Source organism: Varroa jacobsoni, unplaced genomic scaffold (assembly GCF_002532875.2).
Source record: "Varroa jacobsoni isolate VJ856 unplaced genomic scaffold, vjacob_1.0 scaffold_566, whole genome shotgun sequence".
NCBI lineage: Eukaryota > Metazoa > Arthropoda > Arachnida > Mesostigmata > Varroidae > Varroa > Varroa jacobsoni.
In genome coordinates, this window is record NW_019213468.1 from 71,744 (window position 1) to 96,137 (window position 24,394).

General features: G+C 42.7%; 1 long non-coding RNA gene across 1 annotated transcript; it reads right to left on the reverse strand.

Moving 5' to 3' along the window:
• Nucleotides 1-427: 427 nt before the first annotated feature.
• Nucleotides 428-6,063, reverse strand: LOC147753315 (uncharacterized). The gene is made up of 2 exons (XR_015311586.1): nucleotides 5,772-6,063; nucleotides 428-1,423 (listed from the first exon to the last, which is right to left on the reverse strand). It is a non-coding gene; the product is annotated as an uncharacterized LOC147753315 (long non-coding RNA).
• Nucleotides 6,064-24,394: the final 18,331 nt, after the last annotated feature.

The window sequence follows — 24,394 nt, forward strand, 5'->3', positions numbered from 1 at the left end:
GCAAACGTTATTAGCCGAAGCCTCAGTGGCCAGCGAAAGCCGCTATGGGGTTGCTATCTATAATACGACAGGCTGGTGGGTAATCAAGTTTCGTAAATACCAACCGAGCGTCATCATAAAGTATGGTATTGTAGAATTTTCTAATTTGTACTAAATGGGCCTGGACGACATTTCTAGTGTCCTGTATCTGTGAAAAGTTATTACTGTCTTCATGAACGACTGCGGAATACGTGTCCAAAGCCGTAAACACAATAATTAAGGGAAAAAGTCTTCTCGAGCAGATTTTTTAATCGGGTCAATCGTCCATATTTCGTTAAGGGAAAATTAAATAAAATAAGATACAGGATCAAACTGAATATGCTTTAATTTATTTGCAGTGAATGATTCATAGGTGACAATTTACATATACCTAACCCACTTTATTGAGCACTGCACATCGAACAGTCACATAGATCATAGAGCTACGGAATTTCGACCATTGTAGTCTATATATATATATATATATTTTTTTTTTTTTTCTTTTATGTTTCTATTAAACTGACTTCAAGTAAACTGTTACCTCTACTGTTTTCTCAGAACTAAGATTCCACTACGAAGTACGATTAGGTGTGGTTTTGCAGAACGCGAGGCAAATGATCAGTACTGTTTCGCTAAGCAACAAATCATCTCTGAAATCCTTGATTGCAAAAAGATTGTTTGTCTCGCTACTTTATTAGCCACTTGTGCCCGACAACGAAATCCAAAGCATTAAACAGGCAGCTCCTAAACTAACTAGGCATGTGGGTAATCAAATGAAAAAGAGATGAAGACGCGTATCTGTTTATCTACCTCGATGACACTAACCCGTTCCAAGACGGTGTTATACGGTACCAGTTAGCTCAATATCAGACAGGGTCTTAAGACGTGTATCCTGTATAGACCCACACGGACTGCAGCATAGACAAGCTCCGCCAATTGACATCTACAGTCAACAAATCATCCGTGTGGTTATTTCGATAATAGTGTCTAAAATTCATATATCATCGAATTGTTATTGCTGATTGTGTCTTCCGTTGCTACACGCTGCCAGTAGGTCCTGGTTGTGTCCTACAGTTTTGACGTCAAGTGCACCGAGCAGACAGGCACGGAAAACATGCAATATCTTGAAAACTCGTTGCGGTGAATAAGCTAGATCGTCGGCATTGGCAGAGCAAGGTCACCTTGCCGCGTGCAGTGTAACAGCTAGCTGCTGTTGTCCAGAGCCAGTGCGCTCCACAGTTCGCAAAGCAGCTGAAGGCATGATCTTCATGGCTTCACCATCCGACCCCGATGAGTCGAGCGCCATTCGACCCGGCTGGATTCCCGCAGGGAGGCGGTGCGCGTACAAAACGAAAAAGATCGACGATTCGAGCAAGACCGAGAACCATTTGAAGGAAGACGACCACTAGATATGACGAACAGGATAAAAAAATAAATGAGGAAAATAGCTTTGACAACGCTAGTACAGTGAATGGTAGAAGGAAAGTCAAGTACTAGGACAAATCGGACGAAAAAACCAGACAAAGCAGATCTTGAAGATACAACACGTCGAAATAGCAACATTTGCCTTAAGCCGATGGCCATAGGTAAAGCAGATTGGGTTGCGTTGATAATGTTGCGGTTTATAACAATCGAGAGGAAACTGGGTTTTATTGAATTGAAATGGCTGCAGTTAACGTAATAGATATTGGATCATTGTTGTGACGATGCAATAGTTAAAACGTTCACATCGGAGTCGATAGCATTTAAAAGACTAGGATAAAGGAAGGGAACTTCCATATTTATATATGGTAATCGTTGACATTTTATAGAGTTTTGTCGAAACTTGTCTGTTTGGCTAAAAATACGTATTTCTTTGTTTCATTATGTTTCCTTTTTTAAATAATAGAGCAGACGAAAAGCACTAATCATTGCATCTTCCTTATCTAAATATTTCACCATGCCCAATTAAGACATGGTAGAAGGGACTAGATGAGGTCTGAAGTATTAAGACGCTTGTAAACTGGTAATGGGTGAAGAAAATGAATATGACTGGTCTAAGTTTGTATGCAACAAATTACTATTATATAATTTATTGATGAATTGAAAATGTAATGTTTTCTAACTGTTACTTTGATCGTTTTCTTCTCAGGAAAGACCCGTTCCCATGTAGCAATCGGCCATTCTTGTACCCTGCCAATCGATGATTGTTGTCACATCTATATATTAAACGATACACGTTTTTCGGTAAACAGTTGACAGGACTGCGCATGCGCGTATAGCAGATTATTTTCTCTTCGATCGAGAGTCATGGTCATAAGCTAGTTCTTGCTGACGGCAAACCTCTGGCATAGAGTTATGTGGCACTATGCGTCGACCTCAGTTAGCTGCATCTTTTTGCTTACAACAACCGGTTTTATGAAGATCCGTATGTATAACATATGGCGCAGATCTAATTTAACTAGCTAGTGAAGATTTAACCAAGACTGCCGAGAACATCCGAACTTTCTTCGACCGATCGAGTAGCCTGCTCATCACTGGTGTACCTACGATACCATATACTACATATAGATATCCCTGTTTTGTACGTGTCCCGTGACGAGAGTGGCCAGTTGCCAATCAAGCAGTTTCGCCTATTGACCATCATAGACAAAAACATTATCTATGAGATTATTCGTTCTTCGTTGATCTTCTGTTCAATAGAGTATAGCCTTATTACTACGGCTGGCTTTCATAATAACTATGAAACAATTCCCAAACGAATCGAACAAAGCAGCAAAAACAGCCTCAAGTATCTGTAACAGTACCGGTATGACCATATTAGTCCTTTGTCATAATCACAGGCCAGTACATCATATCCCTAACCGTTTAGGTGCCCTTTTTCGTCATCTTTGCTGCAGGCCGACGCTACGTCAACGACAAAATAACGCTGGCGTGATAGATTTTTCATGATCCATTATCGCATGCTTTTTCAGCACTTTTAGTTAAAACCGCCGAGTCTGCTTCCAACAGATGATCAGCAATGGACAGGTAGCCGATTACAACGCGTATCGGGCTGAGCACTTGCCGGACCAGCAGTAGCTAGCATCAGGCCTGATTTGATTGTGAGATTCGTGCTCTATCCCCGGTCGTGGCTCGTTTCAGTATTCGGTTCAACCAGCAGTTGCTGTTAGACCTTTGAGGATATCAGTCATGTGTCGATTGCTCACTGCGAAATGATGTTACTATTATACTGCTGTATTTTTAGGCCACAGATGCTCCTGAGCCAGCAGACACAACAGTTGATGTCGCCGACGAGCGCGACCGGTCCTCCTCGATAGTGCGGTGGCTCCCCCGCGACAACAACCTAACGAGCGCACGGCGGGAATCTCGTTGGCGGCCATGGCGAGATCTTCTTTTGACGAAATATCAGCAGCGGGGGCAGCAGTAGCGGCCGCGGTAAGAGCTGCTGCTGCTGCTTCAGCCGAACCCGAACCACTTTCGCCGATCAAAACTTGAATAACCGATAGCTGCTGGAGCGCTACCGCCGGCCGCCTGCCGGCTAACCTCAGCAACTTACCGAACACTGCAAATCTACCTGATCTCTCTGCGTTCTGATTGGAATTGTTCATTGCCGAACCGAGAGATTTCGTCATATAACAGAGCTGGTTGTCGGCCGACTTCGCCGGACCGGTCGCACCGTGACGCCGCCGTTCTTCAGGTACCGTACGGGAGCAACAGGGTGAGATAGGGAACATTGCTTGTCGAAACCAGCTGCCGACTTCAGCCATGGATTTACCATGACACGACGGCGTAAGATGTAACAGACGAGAATTAGTTATACGATTTTTGCCGCCAATGTTCCGCATGCCTGCGCGGTACGGAACAGAGAACAGATCAAGACTGTAGAAAGTAAGATAGGAGAGGCACGACCAGCAAATTGGGAGCAAGGGAGACGCCTAGACGAGGTTAGAGAAAGAAAAGTGAAGGCGGCATATATGGGCTCATGTGCGCGGCTGTTATTGTCGCTATTATCACGACTAGTCTGAGGTGGGTGAAAAGGGCAAGTTAATAATATGTCGCTAATGAAGTAGTAACAGTGAAACATTTGCATGATGAGTAGCTTTAAGAAAGAGGAAGGAGCCATACGGGGTAACGTTAATAACTATGGCGCAATTATGTAGACGCTTCCTTTCCGTTCTCGAATGGAAACGAAGCCATCATATAATTTTTTGTTCAATTATATCATTTGATATTATAAAATAGACACAGTTGCATGTTCTTTTAAAAATTCATTTTCCGTCGACAAAATTCTGTTGATACACAGGTCTTAGCCGATCCAAACAGAAGTCGCAATAGGAGAATGTGCGCTTTCCTTAATAGTTTAACTGTTTTCTCTATTTTCACTTGGGCCTAAGAGAGTTGTATAAGATACTAGGTGTGAATCGTGAAGAAAAATAAAACAAGCCATATCATTAGAACACTAGCAAGAAATACAATAGAAATAGTGTCTAAATGCTCTACTTATGTTCAATTTTATGCGCGGTTTATCGTTTTTTCAATTAAGAAAAACTTATTACCGCCAATAAGCACCTCTACACGAGTGTGACCATGCGAAGGGCTCGGTTAAGACTCTCTCTCTCTCTCTCTCACTCTCCCCCCTCTCTCCCTATCTTGCTCTCCCTCCTCACTCTTTCTCCCCCTCTCTCCCCCTCGCTCTCCCTCACCCATTCTCTCTCTCTCTCTCTCTCACTCTCCCTCTCACTCTCCCTTTCTCTCTCTCTCTGGCTCTAAGTGGTCAGCCAACCTTACACGGTGACAAACAACTGGTAGGGGGCTAACGAATGATCAGTTTCAAAACACAAATTCTGCTCGTGAGACGAGATTCTGAAATATACGAATGCAATTATTTGGAAGACTGAAAAAGCTGCAATAAATAAATAAATAAATAATACAGTACATAGCGATTGAATACCGATACAAGAAAAAGGCTACATGTTTTATAAACTATCGTATGATACCATGGAGACTTCGATGCCGAAGTGCGAATAAGCGTCAACTCCTAATAATTACCAGTACCATTGTAGATAAATTTCCATGAAATGAAAGCAAAGAAAAAATTATTTTGATCACAAGTTTCCTCGAATGTATCAATCCAGAACTAGCTTAAAGGTAGAACTTCATTCGTTTGAGCATTTTGCAAACCTTTATCTGTCATATGTCCCTAATTGGCCTGACCTGCAATGTGTTTACAATGAGCGTGCATATAAACTTTAAGCCTAGAAATGCAAGTCGGGTCGAAAAGAAGGTAACTGATTCAGCCAACCGTATTTTGTTTTCTATCCACCCATGACTTCAGTCAGTAGCTGCTTATTCGCACGAAGGCTATTTAGGCTATTTAATGTTATCTAGGATGCAACATCAAATGCATCATCAGCATCATCATCATCATCGTCATCATCTATCTGTCTCCGTACAACTCTAACGTGTCTGATGTCGGCATACCCTGACTGCTAAACAGGCCGAGATTGTCGTCCTTGTATATCGGATTCTGCTCACCACTCGACCGCTTAAATGTCGATTCGGCGGCCACCGGCTGCGCCTTAACAATGAGTGATGATATCGTCTTTCATTCGATTAGGTCTTTTGACCTACCTGCTTTGTTCTCTAGATGTCGTTGTTGTTGTTGTTGTTGTTGATGATATTGTTCTTAGAGTTGTAAATCGTTCCTGTCAACAAAAGTATCGATAAACGCGCTGGGTGCCGCAGTCGAATGCAGGTAAATTTGTACGTACCTTAGCGTTGATAGGACCCTTGTGCCCCCGATTTTGGGGAAACGAAGCAGTTCCCATGCATATTCCGACTGTTGACTGTTCCTCCAACAGAACATTCAAAATAATGAGCGCTGCTCTTGCGTTGACCCTTGTTGACGCCGCTGTCGCTGACGTCTTCGTCGTCACGGAAATATTGCATCTAGCATACGTACAAACAGGAACTATGTGACAGTGATGTGTGTCAATGCAATGATGACAAGCGTACGATAGGCACAACGTTCTTTGGTGTTCTTGCTTGATGTACCGTAGTTCGGCTGGATGAACCACTTTGGACAACGGGTTATGTTCACGTCGGGTTAAAAAGTCAATACATCTAGCAAGAAAAAACAGGAGAAAGACAAACGAGACCGGGAAAGTCGCTTAACGACATGAGAAAATTCGGCGGCTGTCGTTACAAGGTGGCTTATATACAGAAAGGAAACAAATATGCATTATCTATTTTTAGATCGCGCAGAAACGATCGAGATGTATTACTTATAGATCGCTAACTGAATGCTAATTTTGTTCACATATCTTGCCAAAATAAATATATGTACATATTGAATAGGTTGGTTTCTGGTTAGTGAATCGACCGAATGTCCCATAACACCGACTGCTCCTTTCTTGAGACGAAATGAGTGAGCTATTGAAAAAACATGATTGATCCTGCTTATCTTCATTAGGGTATAGATGTTTACCTCTATAGGTCTCAGGTAGTATGAGAGTCGACTAATAATTGGGTTTCATTATTCCATTTGTGATCTATTGGTTACCGTGCGCAGATCCATTCTAGACCACAGAATCACTACAGACCAATTATACGTCCCGATTTCTGCGATGATACGCGCTGAACACGATTGGATCTGGGTTTCTATACCCTAAAGTGTGACCTGCCCACACGTCGTCAGGCCTCACGTCCACTACCGACACGTTTAGTAGGTTCGTCCTTTTCCTTAGTTTCGGTTATTACACTTTCGGGAACGTACAGATCCTGATTTCGGCCATCGCTCGCTTTCTTCTGTGTTAACTGGACATATATATGTACGAATGGTCGTTAAACTGTTCTTGTTAGATGTTACTCGTTTTCCTGTCTAAGTTTTAGTGAAGTCTCGCTCTTCGTTCGTTTTCTCATCAGAAGTCAGCCGCCGCAGTCATTTCAAGATCAACCGGGCAACAAAACACAAACAGACTCGAAATCGTCCAATGACACGGAGCAGTAATGTCTTGTGACGCTGGAGCTAACCCAGTTTGTTATAGCATTTGCCTAACAGACATTACACGATCGTGGTGGATTCCTAACGAAGTTCACCCCCCAAATCAGGGCAGTTGCGGTGGTCTGGCTCGGAGCGCGCACTTTGGCAAGCGAACATCGGGCATTCGTCTACAATGGTGACTGTTCTGTGTATAGATTGGCAGTAAGTGTTACACAAAAGGAGAAGGAAGGCGACTCTTGTCGTAAAATCATCTGAAACAGTACGAAGTACGTCTGCTCGAGGAAGCTCGTAACGACAAAACCGTACGTCAGTCTGTTCGTTTGTTGTCCTGGCTCGTGTTTTCGCTGCGGAGGCACCATGCAGTCTAGGGTATCAGCCGATTGCGGACAGATCGGTCAGTAGTAAGTCAGTAAGATCATCAGTCGAAGTTCAGTCTGAAGGCCAACCTCATCGACAACCTCAGAAACGACGTTGAGAACAAGAACATTGTTGGCGGAAAAAAAAAGGAGAATTCCGCGGGGTACGGTACGCCGACGAGCGCAGCAGCAACAACAACACAAGAATCGACGACAACCGAAGTACTTACTCTTAGGCAATAACAAGTTTAATCGCTTTTTGATTTGACTGTTTTCGTTAACAAGTTGCTTTTTCGGCCAGTGTGATTTGGACGGTACGAGCGAATTGTCCCAGAAGGGAGACGAAAGACATGCGAAGACAAACTGAAGCAGCTGGCAGAAGACGTACACGACACGGTGAAGACCACTGACAAAGTTACTACTGATGGTATATCCGGCAATCGAAACGTAAAAAAGAAAATATAGCGCAGAAGAGAGTAAAATCAACCTGTTGGCGCCTCCGAGGATAATAACCAATGGCTGAGTGTGAGGGGTAGATAAGTTCAGGTGTTGTTAGATTGTCAGTCCTTTGGAGATTCGTAAGTTATAAGGGAAAGTTGAATGCTTTTGAACCCTAGATAAGCCAAAAAGCCGTAACTAATTATAGAAATATTCATGCGCAGATTATCTGGGGTGTTATTTTAATATGTTTGCAGACATTTTTTTAGAGGGTAACGTATAGATTTCACTTTGAACTCCACTTCCTAGCGTTAGTGACCGTTATCTGGAGGGTTTAGACTATTGTATTAATCAAATGTGTATATTTCTGCTCGGTGGAACTTTTAATAAAATTTCTAGTAACCTGCTTCAGAGTATATGCGAGCACGTGTTTCACCCACACAACATTAGATATCCCATTAACTAAATCGTTTCTTTTTTCTAATATGAACAAATTTTATTAATCATAGTAAACGGTCTTTAAAAAACAGATCACCGACATCAGCATTCAACATCACCAATAGGTCATCAATAAATAAAAGTGGTACACCAATATATACATGCCCATGCAGATTTGGCTAAAACGGAAGCACTGACTCGAGGTATACGGAACGCCAGGTAGATTTCATGACAACCGATATCGGCACCAGTCGTTGATTGAGTTTGGCAACTTCATCCACAACAAATCGACAGTTCTTCACCGTGACAATGATGGCCATCGATGTCACAGCCAGACTGTGAAGGAAGACTTTGGCCTTGCATTTTACTTGTCATCAGTTACGACAGAGATGTTAAAACAAATTGTTAACCCTATACGGGCCAGTGTATGCATGTACTGTATAAGAAAAATAGCCGTAATCATAACGACAGTAGAACGCCAACTACAACAACAATGGTTGATCAAATAAACTGACAACAGATCTTCCTCGAAGAACACGATCACAAATCGAAAATCTGTGCTTCGCCGACGAGTCGGTGGTAACTGGTCGACTGTTTCTTGGCAGCATCGAAGCTCCGTTGTATTTTTCATAAGTGTTTCTAATGCCATTTTTTTTTTCTCTCGCTTTTCCCTATTTTCCTTTCTGACTCTCTGATTGTTTGCTCGATGATGACACGATTATTTATCATTATCACAGCGGTACCGGCTAGCATGTTATTATCACAACGACCAAAAATATATCGAGTACTATGGAACAGTTAATAGATTGCCAGTTCAAGACACTAAGAAGCCTTACTTTCAAAGGCAAATCGATTCGCCTTAAGTTGCGCAGGACCACAACTTTCTCCTAAAATAAAATATATCTTATATAGAACCTTAGGCTTTGGTAGCACTCCTTAGCCCAGGTAAACTTGGTGATTGCGAAGACCAAGAAGCTTCGTCACAAGCCGCAGGTGTGACTATAAGAGAACCATGAATTAAAATATAATTGAAAGTTTGAGAACTAGCTGAGGTTTATGGTGAGTGATCTTATCTTTCAAATCATCACAGTTGTAAGACTGCATAGAAATACTGAACAACTCAAATTAAGATGTCTTCTATTTTACGGGTGCGCGTACTCTCACGGATATTGTTAAAACGGGACTGTTAAACAAAGTATGGCTTAAAATAGTCACACTGCGCTGTCAGAGATGTCCGCCTAAAATGCAATATTTGTGCTGGGAAATTTCCGTTTTTGCAGGACTTTTCCGCCTGTAAAGCCTGCCTGCCTGCCTGCCTGCCTGCTGTCTGTCTGTCTAGGTGGTTTTTGGGGGAAAACAAGCGTCTGATGATCTGAATGAACAGATCCTCCGTCAAAGCGATTTCTACTATAAATTGCCAGAAACCGTAATATTTAGCAAATACATCAAGTTCGCTTGAGCCTTGGACCGCCGTTGCTCCGTATGTTTCGTAATCGTTGACGTGTGAATCGTTGATGGAGAAAGGTTCTTTTTATTTTCAGGAAAGCCGTTGCAGTCCTAAATTCGTGTTTCCAGGATTCATGGAGAAGTTGAGACGTGACTCGAACAACCTTGAAAACCACCTGCCATCACCGATTGCCAAACTTGCTTGCGTAGTTAATGATTTTCGCGAAACACGAACCGCTGAACTCGCGGTGTGACCTTTTTTCAGCTCTCCAGTCATACAGATCGTGCCCGCTCCACGAAGGTGCGGCAAGGGGAGGTGGCCCTTACATTAGTTTAAATGGTAAAAACGTCCAGGCGCTTCAAAAGGTAGGCAAAGAAATTTATACGGTTATACATGAAACAAGTTGAAATTATCTTTATAGACTTCATAAGCTTTGTTTCTCTGGCGCAATCCAAGCCAATAACAAACAACAAAAAATCGCGGGAATTCGCACTTAGTTGTTCTCCAACATTTAATGAGTTCCTTGAAAAAAAAAATCCACAGACATAAGGGCTAAAGTAGAATAGCTCAACTGATAGATTTAAGTATGAAGTGCCTGTTTCCTAGAAAGGAGTCAATGTGATGAACTGAGATATCCGTCAACCCTTCAATGTCGCAGGCTATGTGACTTCTCTGCATTCGCTAGGCGACGGCTCTATGTGATTCGTTCAGGAGCAGAAGTGGGCAGGCTGGTCGAAGAGGACCGGATAAATGAAATCTGAGTGTTAAAACCCATTATTACTATCCAGTTATGCCATCTTGTATCAGCGCATGCCGTTGTCGAAAATATGTGTGCGGGGAGCTATAGTTAACCATGTGACTGCTGGGGTCGGCAGCACTTTCCCAAAGAAGCCTCCTTGTCAATGGGATCTATCCTCGGAGAGGGTAAATTTTGATGTCCGATATCGTCGACTACGTAGGCTTGACATTTACCTCACTGCTAAACATCTCAACGAGCGATCAATCTCTAGTTGTACTGCTAAATAGACCAGCTATACAGGGGGTGGAAAAACAACGGATACTATAATCCCGATCGGATCGTGTTATTCGTTTATGAAGAATAGTTGGAACTTCATAACATAACGCTTACACATATTGAAGCTGCACTACATATTTTGTGCCCTATGTAAACGTGCATACGTATCCCTTGTAGATGTTATGTAAATATAAACTTAAACTTAAAAAAGTGACGATGTTACTGTAAATAGGAGGATAAATAATAATGAATAATATTGTAAATAGAGGATCGTGCCCTGTACTGAAGTAGTGTTTCCTTGGAGCGGAAATTAGCCATGGATACTTAATGGTACCGTTTCGTCATTTAGAACAATATTTATTTCCTATGGTGATTTTCGTGTTGCCAGTCCACTTCGATGCACACTGATTTAGAAAAACCTTTAGGCTTACTGCAATCGGTAAGGTAGTAACTTCTAGGTTCAGGTACGGGCATAGTTTCGCTAGTACTTCAGCTTTTTCTTGAACTACAATTTGCCTAGTTATCTCGCGACGGATAAAGTCGTCCTTGGAGTATCCGACAGAGAAATTCGATAGCCACTCGGCTTAGTCTTAGGCCTTACCTTTTATTATATCTGCTACAAGCTCAATACATCTACCTGGACACAGCTTGGGTCTAGGGAATAGTGGATCCTGTGAAATTCAAGTCGAACGTCCATAGGGAATTGGGCAATGAGAAATCTAATCCCTTTTACAGACTTGATTAAGCCTAATTCCTTGTTAACTCCACCCGCCTTTCTCCATCCTCTTCAGATTCAGATCCAGAGATGAACATCTTTTCGATCTTGCTTCCTGATCTGGTTCTGTTGTATTGAACGTTTATACATACACTCGTATGTAGAATGAATGGCTAGATTTGTCCCCACTTTTGCTTTTTAATGTCGCTTATACTTTACATAGCATAATCACCGTCATCAACCTCCCAAGCATATTGGCCATTTTAAAAATGGCGTGTTATGTTTTTGTATGTAGTGTCGAGTGGGCTTGACGTTTTTACAAAAAATACTAACACTTGTCCGTAGAGCTGATCGTAAAGGGGTTCAAGAGCGTAGTTTTGTCGACACTTTGCTCAAATTGGAAAAAATTCAAAAGATAATGCTCGATCTCTGACACCATACCAAATCGGTACCATGTTAGAGGAAGTATACGTTTTTTCGTGATCAAGCTTTCTCTAAGATGTAGTAGGGAGCTTCTGTAAATATCGATATTTTTACACCATTTGGTGACTTCGAATGACCAAGTGAGTTACATACAGAGTAAAATAATTTTCACTATATAAGCGCTATATAAGATAGCGTCAAAGGTCAATCGCACAGTACTAGCTTGGTAGCAATGGAAGCTGTCGAGCTGAGAGATGATAAGGGTACGACAAGGACTAGGCGCATTGAATAGTTGAAACTATGTTGACAGAAGCGACGCGGTCGAATCGGTTAAAATAGAACGAAAGCTTAGCACAATATATATATATATATATATGGGATGAACCCAACATTTCAGTACTTTTATCTAAAGTGGCTGATACGTAAACAGCAACCTGAAGCAAAAAAAAAAGCTCAACTGCAACGAACGATTGCTACTAGATAAAAATGGACGGTGTTATCCCATGCTGATAGTGCCGTTCATCAACACATAAATCATCATCATTATAATAATGATAACGCTTTCTTCGCTAATATTCGCCCGTTGTCGAGATCTTTGTTACGCGTCGTCCTGTTTGTGTAGTTTTACTCAAGTATAAGCAACTCCTTTCCTTTCCTCCGCTCACTCCTCTCGCGGAGGAAAAGAAAAATGTTGAAAAAGGTGCGCGTTCGACTAGAATGTTCGTAAAATTCCAGCGAGAGCCTTTGCTAGTGACAGTGGCCGGCTCCCCGACATCTAAACTTTTCATTAGGACTCTGCATTTGCCCAGCCATCATCACCCGGCTCCGACAACGTGTCGCCTACGCTTTGTCAGCGAAAAAAAACCAAGACAAACAAATCTGTCACCGCCATTCCATCGTGGAACTCCAATGGAGACATCAGGTACGACTAGTCCACCCACATTTTCTCGGCTACAGCTACAATAACAGCAACAGCAGCAGCAGCAGCAACAACAACAACAATAACAATAGCAAGAAGGACACCTTGACGACTGTGGCGAGTCAGGCCGAGCCTAAAGGACGACGACTGTCGTTCATAGGTTATTTGGCTAAACGGGCGGCTATTTCGGTTATTTGGGAACCCGAATAAGACCCAAACATGCAGATTTCACAGTAGGGAAACGGGCTACCGTCATATATATATATGTATGTATATATATAGTTTCGTCACATATATATATATATATATATATATGTGACGGAAACAGATTAAAGATTGTCGTTGAAATATAAAAATCAACAGACGTTTGAATGGTTGTGGGGTGTCCGTTTCTGCCAGCCAACGACAAAGCTAAGCCAGTCTGCTTCATTTGGGGGCAACGGTGGGGCTCTCGATATGGCCGGAGCCGAACGGCTGTTTGATTGGGAGTCACCACCGGTGGAGATCGACGATAAGAAGTCCAAGTGATCGACTGAAAAGTACGAACGGTAAGTGAAGGAACGCTAACGGCCACCAGCAAGCAGAAGTGATCGCTATCCTGCGAGGGAGCTAATAAGTAGAGGGCTTTTCACTCACGCTAAGTATTGCCCATCGTTCTGGCAGAAACGAATTACGACTGGAACTTCCGCGACCTTAGTATTTTGTAACTGCCATGAGGGCGAAGAAGAGTATCTGTCATCAAATTGTACAGCAATTTCCAGCCAGAATAATTCGAATTAGGACAGATACGTACGTACACGGATGCAACGTGAGCCAGCGTGTGGTCGAGAGTCGCGGGTGTCTGTTTATTCGTATTCCATCAACGAATTTATAAATCCGCTGCGAGAAAAAGGTAAGCATGAACCCTGTTGGACAGACGGAACAGCCAAGATCATTGCGGGTAATACCGGGACAACAAGACATATGCGGAGGAAGATCTCATTGTGCGGGCCTGCTGCTGCTGCAGCCTCATATAAAACATCCTTGATTCTCACAAAAGCCGGAAATTGGCCGATTTGTTAGTCGGCTCTGCAAACAGTGGAACCATGTAAGACGAGCGCGCGAGGAAATTACTAGCAAGTCTATCGAGCACAGCGTAAAATAGGACCTACTGGGCGCTAGAGAATACCAGCCGCTTAAGAAGTGTGGCCTAGTTGTAGCAAGTCAAACGTTGTAGTTTATATGCATAGGTAATAACCGACGTGAAAAAAAAGGCTGACAAGCTTCGTGAAGCTTCTCAGTCGGCGGACGCGTAAGGAGTAAGTACGCTGTCTTCAAAGGCCCACAATTTTATTGTGTTGCGCCAATATAACGCAGCACTTTTCCAACCGAGAAATACACCTTCACTTTTGTTCTACGGAAGGGGGTAAATTGGAATCTGATTTTGAACAAATACATTCCCTATGAGAGAGCGATGGTGAAACCTTCTTCTTCGAAAGGAGACAAAAACAAAGGCAAAAGGATTCAGTTCACAGTAATCCGGATCAGTGTCGTCGTAGAAGCATTAGGTGAGATGAGTGTGTTAGAGACTGTTTCGTGTCTGTTCAGATGAAGCTCGAATCAGCAATGCTCAGTCCGGACGAAATATGTACCCAACCCTTTTACGTTTGGGGCTATACCTATAACGTTATCGAAATCATCTGACAAATAGGCCCATTTGGAGTATGTATGCGTAGAATTCTCCGTTCCAATGCTTCGAGTGTAGCCTGCAATTCAGCCAGTAGTTCGTTAGTGTCGATGTTTCATTGGATTTGTAGAATGGCCTTCTAGTCGATAAATTCAGGGATTTTTTTTTCATTTTTGATAAACCTTTTCGTATCTATTATACAACTCGTATGGTGATGGGTGACATCTCGGTTCCATTATCGCTACTGGGGACACAGCCATTCTATATGTATGATTTTTTTTTATTTTTAAATTTTAGATTTTCGAAACTGAAAACATCCAAACTAGTAGAAAAACAATGTGAGACAAAAACGATATTGGCTTTGTGTTCAGAGTCTAGCATTAATTAATAGTTATTGCGTGACATCGCCGAAGTCGTTTACTAATTTCTATAAAAAAGCTGCAGCAATGGTAGTAATAAAACACAGCACAAGTTTACGACCACCCTCGGCGTCGTGTTGATGTTGGTGAGTCGCCGAAATGGGTCTTCAAAAACTTTTCGAGTGAAGGGTGTTTGTAACAGTTGTATTTATCTGCATGCGCATATGTGCCTGTGCCTGTGCCTAGAACATAGATCAAACGGAGCGGTCGACGGGGCAACTGATGTCGCCTAGCGCGAACACAGGCGTGTTCGCTTTTGTTGGGGTGGGAACATCGAAGCGGACAGAGTCACCATTACAAACGATCAAATTACCTCTTTCTTCTAGGGGGTGCGCGAGTCGAATCGAGAAGCCCGACCCAGACTAATAGTTCCTGTGTTCTGGACACAACCAATTTACCTGGTGACCACGATGCAACAACATTGAAGAAAGAGTAAGTAACTTTCGCGCAGCCAGGATTAGGCCAACCGTCCATGTTTAGTCGGTGCATCGTATTGGGTAGCACTGGGCGCCCAATAGGCGTAAGCACCGTTTGAAGCGCCCTTATCGTTGTATTTTTACCGTCGCATCTGCCAAGGGCGGCAGTGCTAGTTGTAGAAGTTCGGCGCGAAAATCGCTTGGTCAGTTTGTAGGCTGCATGCGGTTCTAGATACACACAGGCACATATATAAATTTTTTGATTGCTTGCCAAGTCAGGCGGAATGTTTTCATAAAGACAATATGAAAAATACAGCTCAAACAAAACCATGTATTGCCTAAGCGGCGGTCACCCAACTCGCCAGTGTACGTTGTATAGCTAGCAGGATTCTGACACATTGACATGTTTATGTGCGCGGGTGAAGTGACGTTGAAACGACCAGACGCCCAGCGTTGAACATTACGGGCCCACGTCGTATACAAATGGTAGATAGGTGCTTTCCGCTATTATTTTCTTTTTCGCCTGCTTTCGTGCGTGTGTACTCGTGCCTTGTCATCATCGACCATCATCGTCTGCTGTTTTTGTATGCTGTTCCCCAACGAACATTCAATAGATCACGAGTCACTCCTAAGACGACTAGACAGTTCCTGTAATAGTGACGATAACGATGGCCACAAATCAACACCGACACGAAACATGTGTACAAACGGAGTTCATAGTTGGTCTTCCGTGGCAAAATCTTCGGTGTTCCTTCTGTTGACGTACCTTTATAGCCGATACGATTCTGTGTTTCGGTAGGCCGACGTTTTTACAGGAAGCCTTCTTCGGACACTAAGGGCATTCGCAGGGTTTGTTACGAAGCTGTTGCTTTGAGTCGTTACTCTAGTTTAAGTTTATTCCGATCCGTGTAGACCGAATTCTCACGAAGTTTTCCGAAATATTTCTGGACGCTCTAGACGACCGAAGTTCTTCGGTGTGCTATATCTGTGGAAGACCCTAGCTCTGCTCGGATGTGGTCAATTACTATTCACCAATAACTGACCTTCTTTCTTGTAGCGAATCTCGGGTGCGAATGAATGAGCTAGTAAAAAAAATCCAGATCATTTCACCCTGAACTAACGTATTTCTGAAATTTCTTTCAAACTAACCGTCAACTGTATTCGACATTCTTAAGCTTCTTGTTAGTCGTAATGAGCTCCGCCATGGTTTAAGCACCAAGCTTTGCCTTGATACGAGACTATTTCTGGCATTACGTAAGCCACAAAGGACTGCACCTGATGCACGTTGATCCTGAGTCTATAGCAGTGCTATATTACGACACCACTAAAAATCACAACTTACTTTTTCCTTGTTGAATAATGTCTCATATTAACTATAGGAATGGCCATACGCACCACCTAGCATGTGCTTTTTTATGAAGCATGCCTACTTATTTCCAAGTACCGTAACGGAACAGAAGCGATGGGACGTCAACTGCTAATTTTGCACTATCCGTAGGAGTGATCTTCACCTCTGGGGCTGACATAGCGACGTCCTAAACGACACCACACCGCATAGACAGCTACGGGTACAGGCCCATTCAGGCACAATATGTCACTCCTCGATGCTGTCACTCACTGCCCCAGACAAACTTGTCTCGGGTTACTCGGCTGGATGTCAGAGCGACAACTGTCTTAAACCAAAGCTATATGGTACCTGTCATCTTTAGAAATTGAAGTTTGTCTTCGTCACCTTCACAAACAAAAGATGGTGTCCTATTCGGGTGACGCCTGAGCGCTTATGAGTCTGGCGCGATCGTAGGAACTTAGCAACAAACTGATCAGTCTTCTCGATGGGCTCCGATTAGAGCTAACAATACTAAACCGGTACCTATGCAGACAGCAGTCATAGAGATTTGAGTGTTGGTAATGGGGCTTATTAATGTATGTATTAAAAAGGTAAAACATTTGTTTGTTATTGATGGAAACGAAATAGGATTAGAAACTCGCGCGATTTTAGCCTGGTATCGGTTGTTCTTATTCAGCTCGTGGTGCTCAATCTGCACCAGGCAAATTACTTTGGGTACCATGCTATGCAAATAAAAACCCGATTTGACAATGATAAAGTGCTAGCTAGCCTTAGAGGGCATCGATTGACTTGTACACAATAATTATAGTGATTTCTGTCATGAATGCTCGGAATCCTTTGCGCAATAAGGTTAAGGGCACGAGGTAAGGCTTCTAGATCCGAAATCGGGCATACATGCATGGATCGTGTATTGTTGGAAGCGGCTAGTCGTGTGAAGTACTGCTCACGTAGGCACCGGACTAATAATTAGAAAAGTTTGGTCAAGCATGCTCGGATATAGGACACAAATATTGTTGATACCATCGCTTCTATTCTATGCTATCCTATCCATATTCCCTAAGCTATCCGTCCGTGTTGAGCAAATATGATTTGGCGAAGAATATTCTCGAATTCGGGAAAGGCCAGATGAAAGTCGTCCGCATCGGCATATGGGCATTTATTTAGTTAGCGGTATGCCGTCCTGGAAATCTGTTGTGATGCCATGTTGACAAAGGCTTACCCGTGGGCCTCTTACAGGACAGCTTTTTTACAGCTGATAATTAGACAAGCAATAATTTCTTATTACTCTTATTCATATTATTGCTTGACCTCGCGAGAAGACATGCCGAAATTAGGCGGTAACGTCAGACTCACCAGTTCTAAATCCCTGAGCGATTTACTTGCGGGGTACAATCAACGTACCTAGAATTGGAAATTTCAAGAGATTCCATTTTGTCAAGAAACATTGTTGCGGGTCAAAAAACATTAAAAAAAAAAATATAAAAATAAATATTGCAATAGTGGAGAGCTCCGCTAAAGCTTTCAGTGGAGAAGTTGAAACATTTTTCCTAGCTGACTCTCGGCTGTCTTTTTTATGACCAACTTCAAAACGATTTAGTACAGACTTGTCTAGTAAATAGCAAAGACGATCTCAGTTCGAAGTTACTTATTCAATTGTTGTTAGCTACGAGCATGCTGACTACGGTTTATGTGAAGAATCGTATCACAGTATACTTCCGATACGTTTATTTACCATGGTCCTTTGATATAAAATGTGTAGCAAGAAGCGCCTTTATTGGCTCATTTTTACTAGTAGCTTCCTCTTTGTATCGTCGTAATACTGACATACATGGAAGTCTCTATCTGTCCTGTGAGGAAACTGACCGTATAGCTGCAGCATTTATCCTATATCCTGGTCAATTTTGATCTTCAAGAAAAATGCCCTTTAGATGAACACGCATAGCACTACATCACGTTCCAGTACTCTAGCATGCATCTTGAAAGGGAATCCAGAAATTAGCTGGAACGCTTTGGTAAGCGCCGTTCCGCATCTATTGATGAACAGAAATAGATATAAATGAGCAAAGTATGGAAAAAGCGCGTGTCGCGGCTCTTTTGACGCGTGTACGTGGCTCGTCGACAAGTGTTGCCCATCCACCCAACCGTATAATATAAACCAATCTGTAACTGTCCAGTTTACGGTATATTTACCTGATAAAGTGCACCGTTTTGATAAAAGCATATAGCTCAAAAATAACCGGGAATAAACAAAATATGATAAGCGTCCACTAAATCAATAAATGATTACCTATAGTGTATATATACAGGATATTTGTTTCTATAAATTATTATCCGAATAATATAATTGAGAAGAAGGAACAGATACAGTTCGTTACATTTGACTGTTTATTTATTTACATTTGTTTAGATACAAACAATTCTATGTTATAATTTATTATGTTTGTTATTGTTCGAATGTGCCCCTAAATCTCCGGTCCAGTTTGCATTTTCAGGTTTCTTGCCAGGTAGCCTGCTAAGGACAATAGGAAACTACGTTTTCTATCGCCAGCCGCCCCGCTCACTCTGTCTTTCTTCGCGTTTCCCTCACGGGACTCATCCCTCCTCTCTTTTTTCCACTCGTATCCTAGCCCGCAGCTTAACTTTTCCCACCAGGCTATCGCTGTGTGTCCTTCCAAATTACAGATCTCTCCTTGATACAAGAGAGAGAAATAAAAAGAGATTATAATGTCCCAACCGCGAAAGATTCGTTCCCATCACCTCATAGGGGATTGATTCCACGTGAGTGCGTCTTCACTTCTATTCCCGCAGCTTGCTTCTGAGTGCCGGGCTTTTTCCCTTCGTATTTTCCACTGCCGACGTATTCGGTGTCTCTGTTTCTTTGCAGGGTACAATATAGGCAGGTAGACGTTCAGGTGCGTAGAACTCATTAGGCATTTCTTGCAGGATGATATAAAGGTCTAGAGTTTCAGTCCCGTTCATTATACCTAGATGAGAAGGCGGGATGCACGGTTTTCCTGTGGTTGCACAGGTCGGGGGATGTAGCCCAGTTGAGTTTCTCTGGTGATGGTAGAATGGAGTTGGGCATATCTACAACCCAACAAATTTCTGCCAAGCTCTACCAAGCAACAAACGAGCCTTAGCAGCTGTGGTTATATGCGAATGTAGCCACATTTCGAGGTTCGTTGTTGGCGTCGCACTCGAGTGCCGCTGGGATTGCACACACACCCGATCGTTGTCCTGTATATAGGGAACTGCAAGGTAAAGAAAGGGTCTGGATGATTGCCCGTGAGGGAGGCAAAAATAACCACTAGAATAAAATTCTGAGCGGATTTTCACAGCTGGCCAGCTAAAGCCGCGTCTTTATGGAAGCCTCCTTCGCTAATTCTATGCGGAACCCTCGGTCTATCTTCGCTGAAAGTGTCCGCTTCGATTCAGTCGCGATGTATGACAATGAAATCGTGTTTCACGCCCGAATACTTTACATTGTCGAATTTAGAGCATCCCCTTGGGGGGGATCTCGGTATCTAACCGATGGACGAATCATCTTTTCGAGAATTTATCGACAGGTCTTGGCTGTGGTGTATTCGCGCAGGCGTACTTCGACTTCGTTTTTTCGGTAGTCGATACATATCTGGTTTTCGTTTTACAACGTTCCGGACGTTTTCCATTTCTAAACTATTCCAATATTTCCGCCTTGCGATGACGCTTGAAGTGTGTTACAAGGTACAGCTTTTCCAGAGTTATTTCACCCATTGAGAAAGTGGGATGATCTTTGAACAGTATCAATTAGTATATGTTAGATGTATTTGTTTTACCTGTTTGAAGCAAGCGATCTATATCTGTGACCTGAACGGCTATATCGAATAGTTTATCGATGACCGTTGAAAAGGGCTGACCTTGGGTCACTTAGTTACTGGTTCTGGACTGACTTCGTTAGATTCGCTTTTTGTTTTTGCAGCTCATCTTTAGTGTCTAAGACGTACCGTTAGATATCCCATATGGAGACGAGATGCTTTGTTTCGTTCAGAATCTTCCATAATTATGGCAATCGTTCCACCGTTTGAAATGTAGTTATCCCACATTTTCTATTTTTAAAAAATTATTATTGAAAAACAATAGTTTCGCGGCCAGTCTACTCTTCTGGTGTTTGTATCACTATCGCTCCCAACTTTAGAGGAGTGATTTTTATTATTAGACAATGTCCTCACTTTTAAACTCGGGGTTCTCTAATGGCAATCAATCTGCCTCTGGTCGTAAGTAGCGACGACGATTTGATGCAAATATCTGTCTAACCTGTTTCTTTAATGGTGTGCGCTTTGACGTTATCCGTATTTTCCGTTTAAAAAAATCCAGCTAAGCAAATACGATGCATTTAAATCTCTGAATTATACTTTAATAAAATGCAAATCTCAGAACACTTCGAATAGAAGCCATGGCGCAATATGGCCAACTAGCGGTTCTGAGATCGTAGGCCGTGCTATAACCTAGCAATCTGCGTTATTCCATATTGTTAGCCCCTATGAACAATATTGATTGTTGATAGGGTCGACAACTAACCACCTAGAAACGCATATGAACAGCTTGGACCGGAAACAGACGTGGAAAAGTACGATGGAAGAAACCCTAGCTTGCTTCGAGCCCTTCGACGCCTCGCTTTCTATAGACAATAGTGATAATAACATTTGGGCAAGCTATGATCGCCGTGTGTATTCTGCTGATTCTCTGATCGGCAGAAACACGAACGGCGCCAGCAACGACATTACCGGACTTTAATCATCATTCCATGAACTGTTTATAGTTGAGAAGCATGAACTTCTTTGGAAGCGACATCGATTCAAGCTGGACTCATCTGTCAGCCATTACGTGACACAGTCGAGGATGATTTTGCGTGGACGATACAGGTAAGCGCGTCGATCTGTGTTGCTGACATTTTCCTCAACGTGCAGATCTAGCTGAGAACTCAGGCTTAGGCGGCTCTTTTGCAGGACACCACAATGCCGTCGAGTTCAAATCGCCCGGGCATGCTTAATGCCTACAAGCTTCTCGTTCTATAACTCGTCGGCAGCGATCCGACACCGAGCAGGTCGGAGTTTGATGCAAAGAAACAGCCACTATCAAAACACATCCAAACCGAACGAGTTTCCAGATCGCAGAAATCGGATGCTGACATGACAGCCCGATAATGCGGAACGTCGCTAGGTGTACTATGCGTTGATTTATTGACACTTAAACATGTTAAATGGGGGATAGACGACGAGGCAGATAGCGGCAATCTATACGACGATAATGGTGATGCTAACGTCATGGCAAAGCTGTAAACAGACATCGACTTCCGGGAATTATTCCTAATATTATACCTACAACCGTAACAATAACAAATGCAGACAGAATAGGTTGTCAGTACAAAATCGAAGGAGGATCATCGACGTTCGTTTTGGTGCTTGGTTGCTTTTCGTTTAGGCTTCAGCTACTCTCCGTATATGTTGTGCGCGTCCTTCTAAGGTACTGAGGAGCATTGATCAGCAACGACATGGAGCTATGTGGGCGCAAGCTGTGACAGAAGCACACTTGGTGCAGTTATATATATTCGCTGAGCTAGCGTGTAAGCACTAACTAGTATCAGATAATTGAAATTGCGGTCAACAAACGCAATGTGTAAAGCGGTCTTCCTTAAGGTACCAGATCACAGTTATTCGTTGGTACCTACCGAGACCTATCTCGGCTCATTTGCTTTTTGCCGTTCGCAGAAGTGTCCTCTTTCGTCCGTTTCTAATCGTAATAACCTCAGAATGGTGCCTATAGTAACAGATTGTTCTTAACGTCCTGGGCGAAAGAAGAAGAGTGGAACATTATCTTGCTCAGATCGAAATCGAATTTACTTATTTCGACCGATCGTTGCGTGGACTATATTTATCCAGAGAGGATGAGACACATGGACGACAATGCAAAGTTGGCTCTGGACATGGGCGCCTTTTTTTTGCAAAAACAGAGTTCCCCTTAACGCTGCCTAATTCAGTTTATCTTTATCACATCTTTCGCTGTTTTAGCTGAACGCGCGTGGGCACCTTTTCAATAGAGCGCTTTGATTGACCTGCTGCTGCTACTACTAATGTTTTATTACTTTTGGTCGTTATATCTTTGCGTGTTTTTCTATCTGGTAGCACTGCCTCTGATACAGTTGCTCCTGCTGTCGTCGTCTTCGTCGTCGTCGTGAAATAGCGTTACGACGTCAATCCACCTACGATGCAGAAGCGAGATTGAAGACTGTCGCTGACTTCTGATCGCCGGCCGCGTGTACAACATGTACACTTGTTGCTGGTGCCTCAGCTTTCCAACGTTTCGTATCGTAAAGTTAAACGATCAATTACAGCTCTTTGGGCAATATTTGCCTGGTACAACCGTGGAGTATTTTTGACTATGCAAAGTCAGTGCTGCAGCAGCAGCAGTAACAACGCACAGATATCACCGGTACACACTTCAAGTGGGTAACTGATTCTCTCTACAAAAACATATATACACATATTTATATAGACAAGGATAAGCATGGCGAATTCCTGCTCGATTGTTTTTATCTCAGTTATTAGATCAGTCAATGTAACTGGTCATGATGGTCGTCGAGCACTACAGCAGCGGAGGCTGAATCCGTGTCCTGTTCCGTATGTACCCCTCGCTGTCATAAAACACTAAATTCTCATTTAAGTTTACGCCATCATCTGATTAATAACACTAGCGACCGTCTCAGCATATGTTCACACCAGGGCCTAGATTGCTCTTAGCTCCTACGGGTTGGTTACATGATCAATTAAAAAGCTTTTCTCATCTCTTTCTTTTTGCAACCGATCCTCAGATGACTATGGCTGCTGACAAACAACCCCCACGTATGTTTATCAATCCGACCGAGTAAAAGACTAAGAATTAGCCGGTACATGTTGCTTCTTGTACGCGGAGTGATCCTTCCTGCCTTCAAAATGCCGCGAGTGAATTTAGATGGATAGGGAAAAATAATTGCGATCGGTAAGTAGAACTTCTGTCGAAGTGTAGCCAGTAGTGTTATATAACGAGTGGGACACCTCATAATATGGGAGATGATGAAACTGATTGGTCCTGATTGTCCCAGAGGTACCCATGCTGATGTTCGTATCGATTGTGTGACATTACTTCATCACTGCTGAGTGCACAGATTACGCAATCCATTTATTGAATGACATATAGTCTTAAATGTTTCTATTCCCTATGCCATAAAAACGTGACGTGTGTGTATCACTAGATAAAGGTCATATTGTCCAGTTTGTCATGAAAGATGGTCAGAGGTCTTGAAGCATCCATGTTGTATGAAAATAGATTTTATAATCAACCCCACACTCTGGAAAAATCTCAAAGCAAAGGCCAATTAACGCGGGGTGATCGAGTTTGTCCACTTGAAGCCCAATGGCTTCCGTGTTTGATACTCTCAACTAACCAGACGACAAAATTCGAGATGACTAAGAGCTCCCTGCTGCTTCAAGGCTCATCGATGTCACTGTCAAATACGGGACGGTTTTTGTTTAGGGAAAAGCCTATTTGCAGTTGCATAAAGTTAACGGATGTAGATGCACTTGACTATGGACCTTTATGGATTTTTCACTTATTCTTTTTTATTAATCATGCAACAGTTGAACACTGCTGAGGAATTATTGATGCTACAGCCATCGATCCTACTATCATTCTCGTGATATGCAACATTAGAGTCGATACGATGTCGTTGGCGGTCATCCTGTGTCAATGCTTAAGACAACATGAGCATCAGTGGGG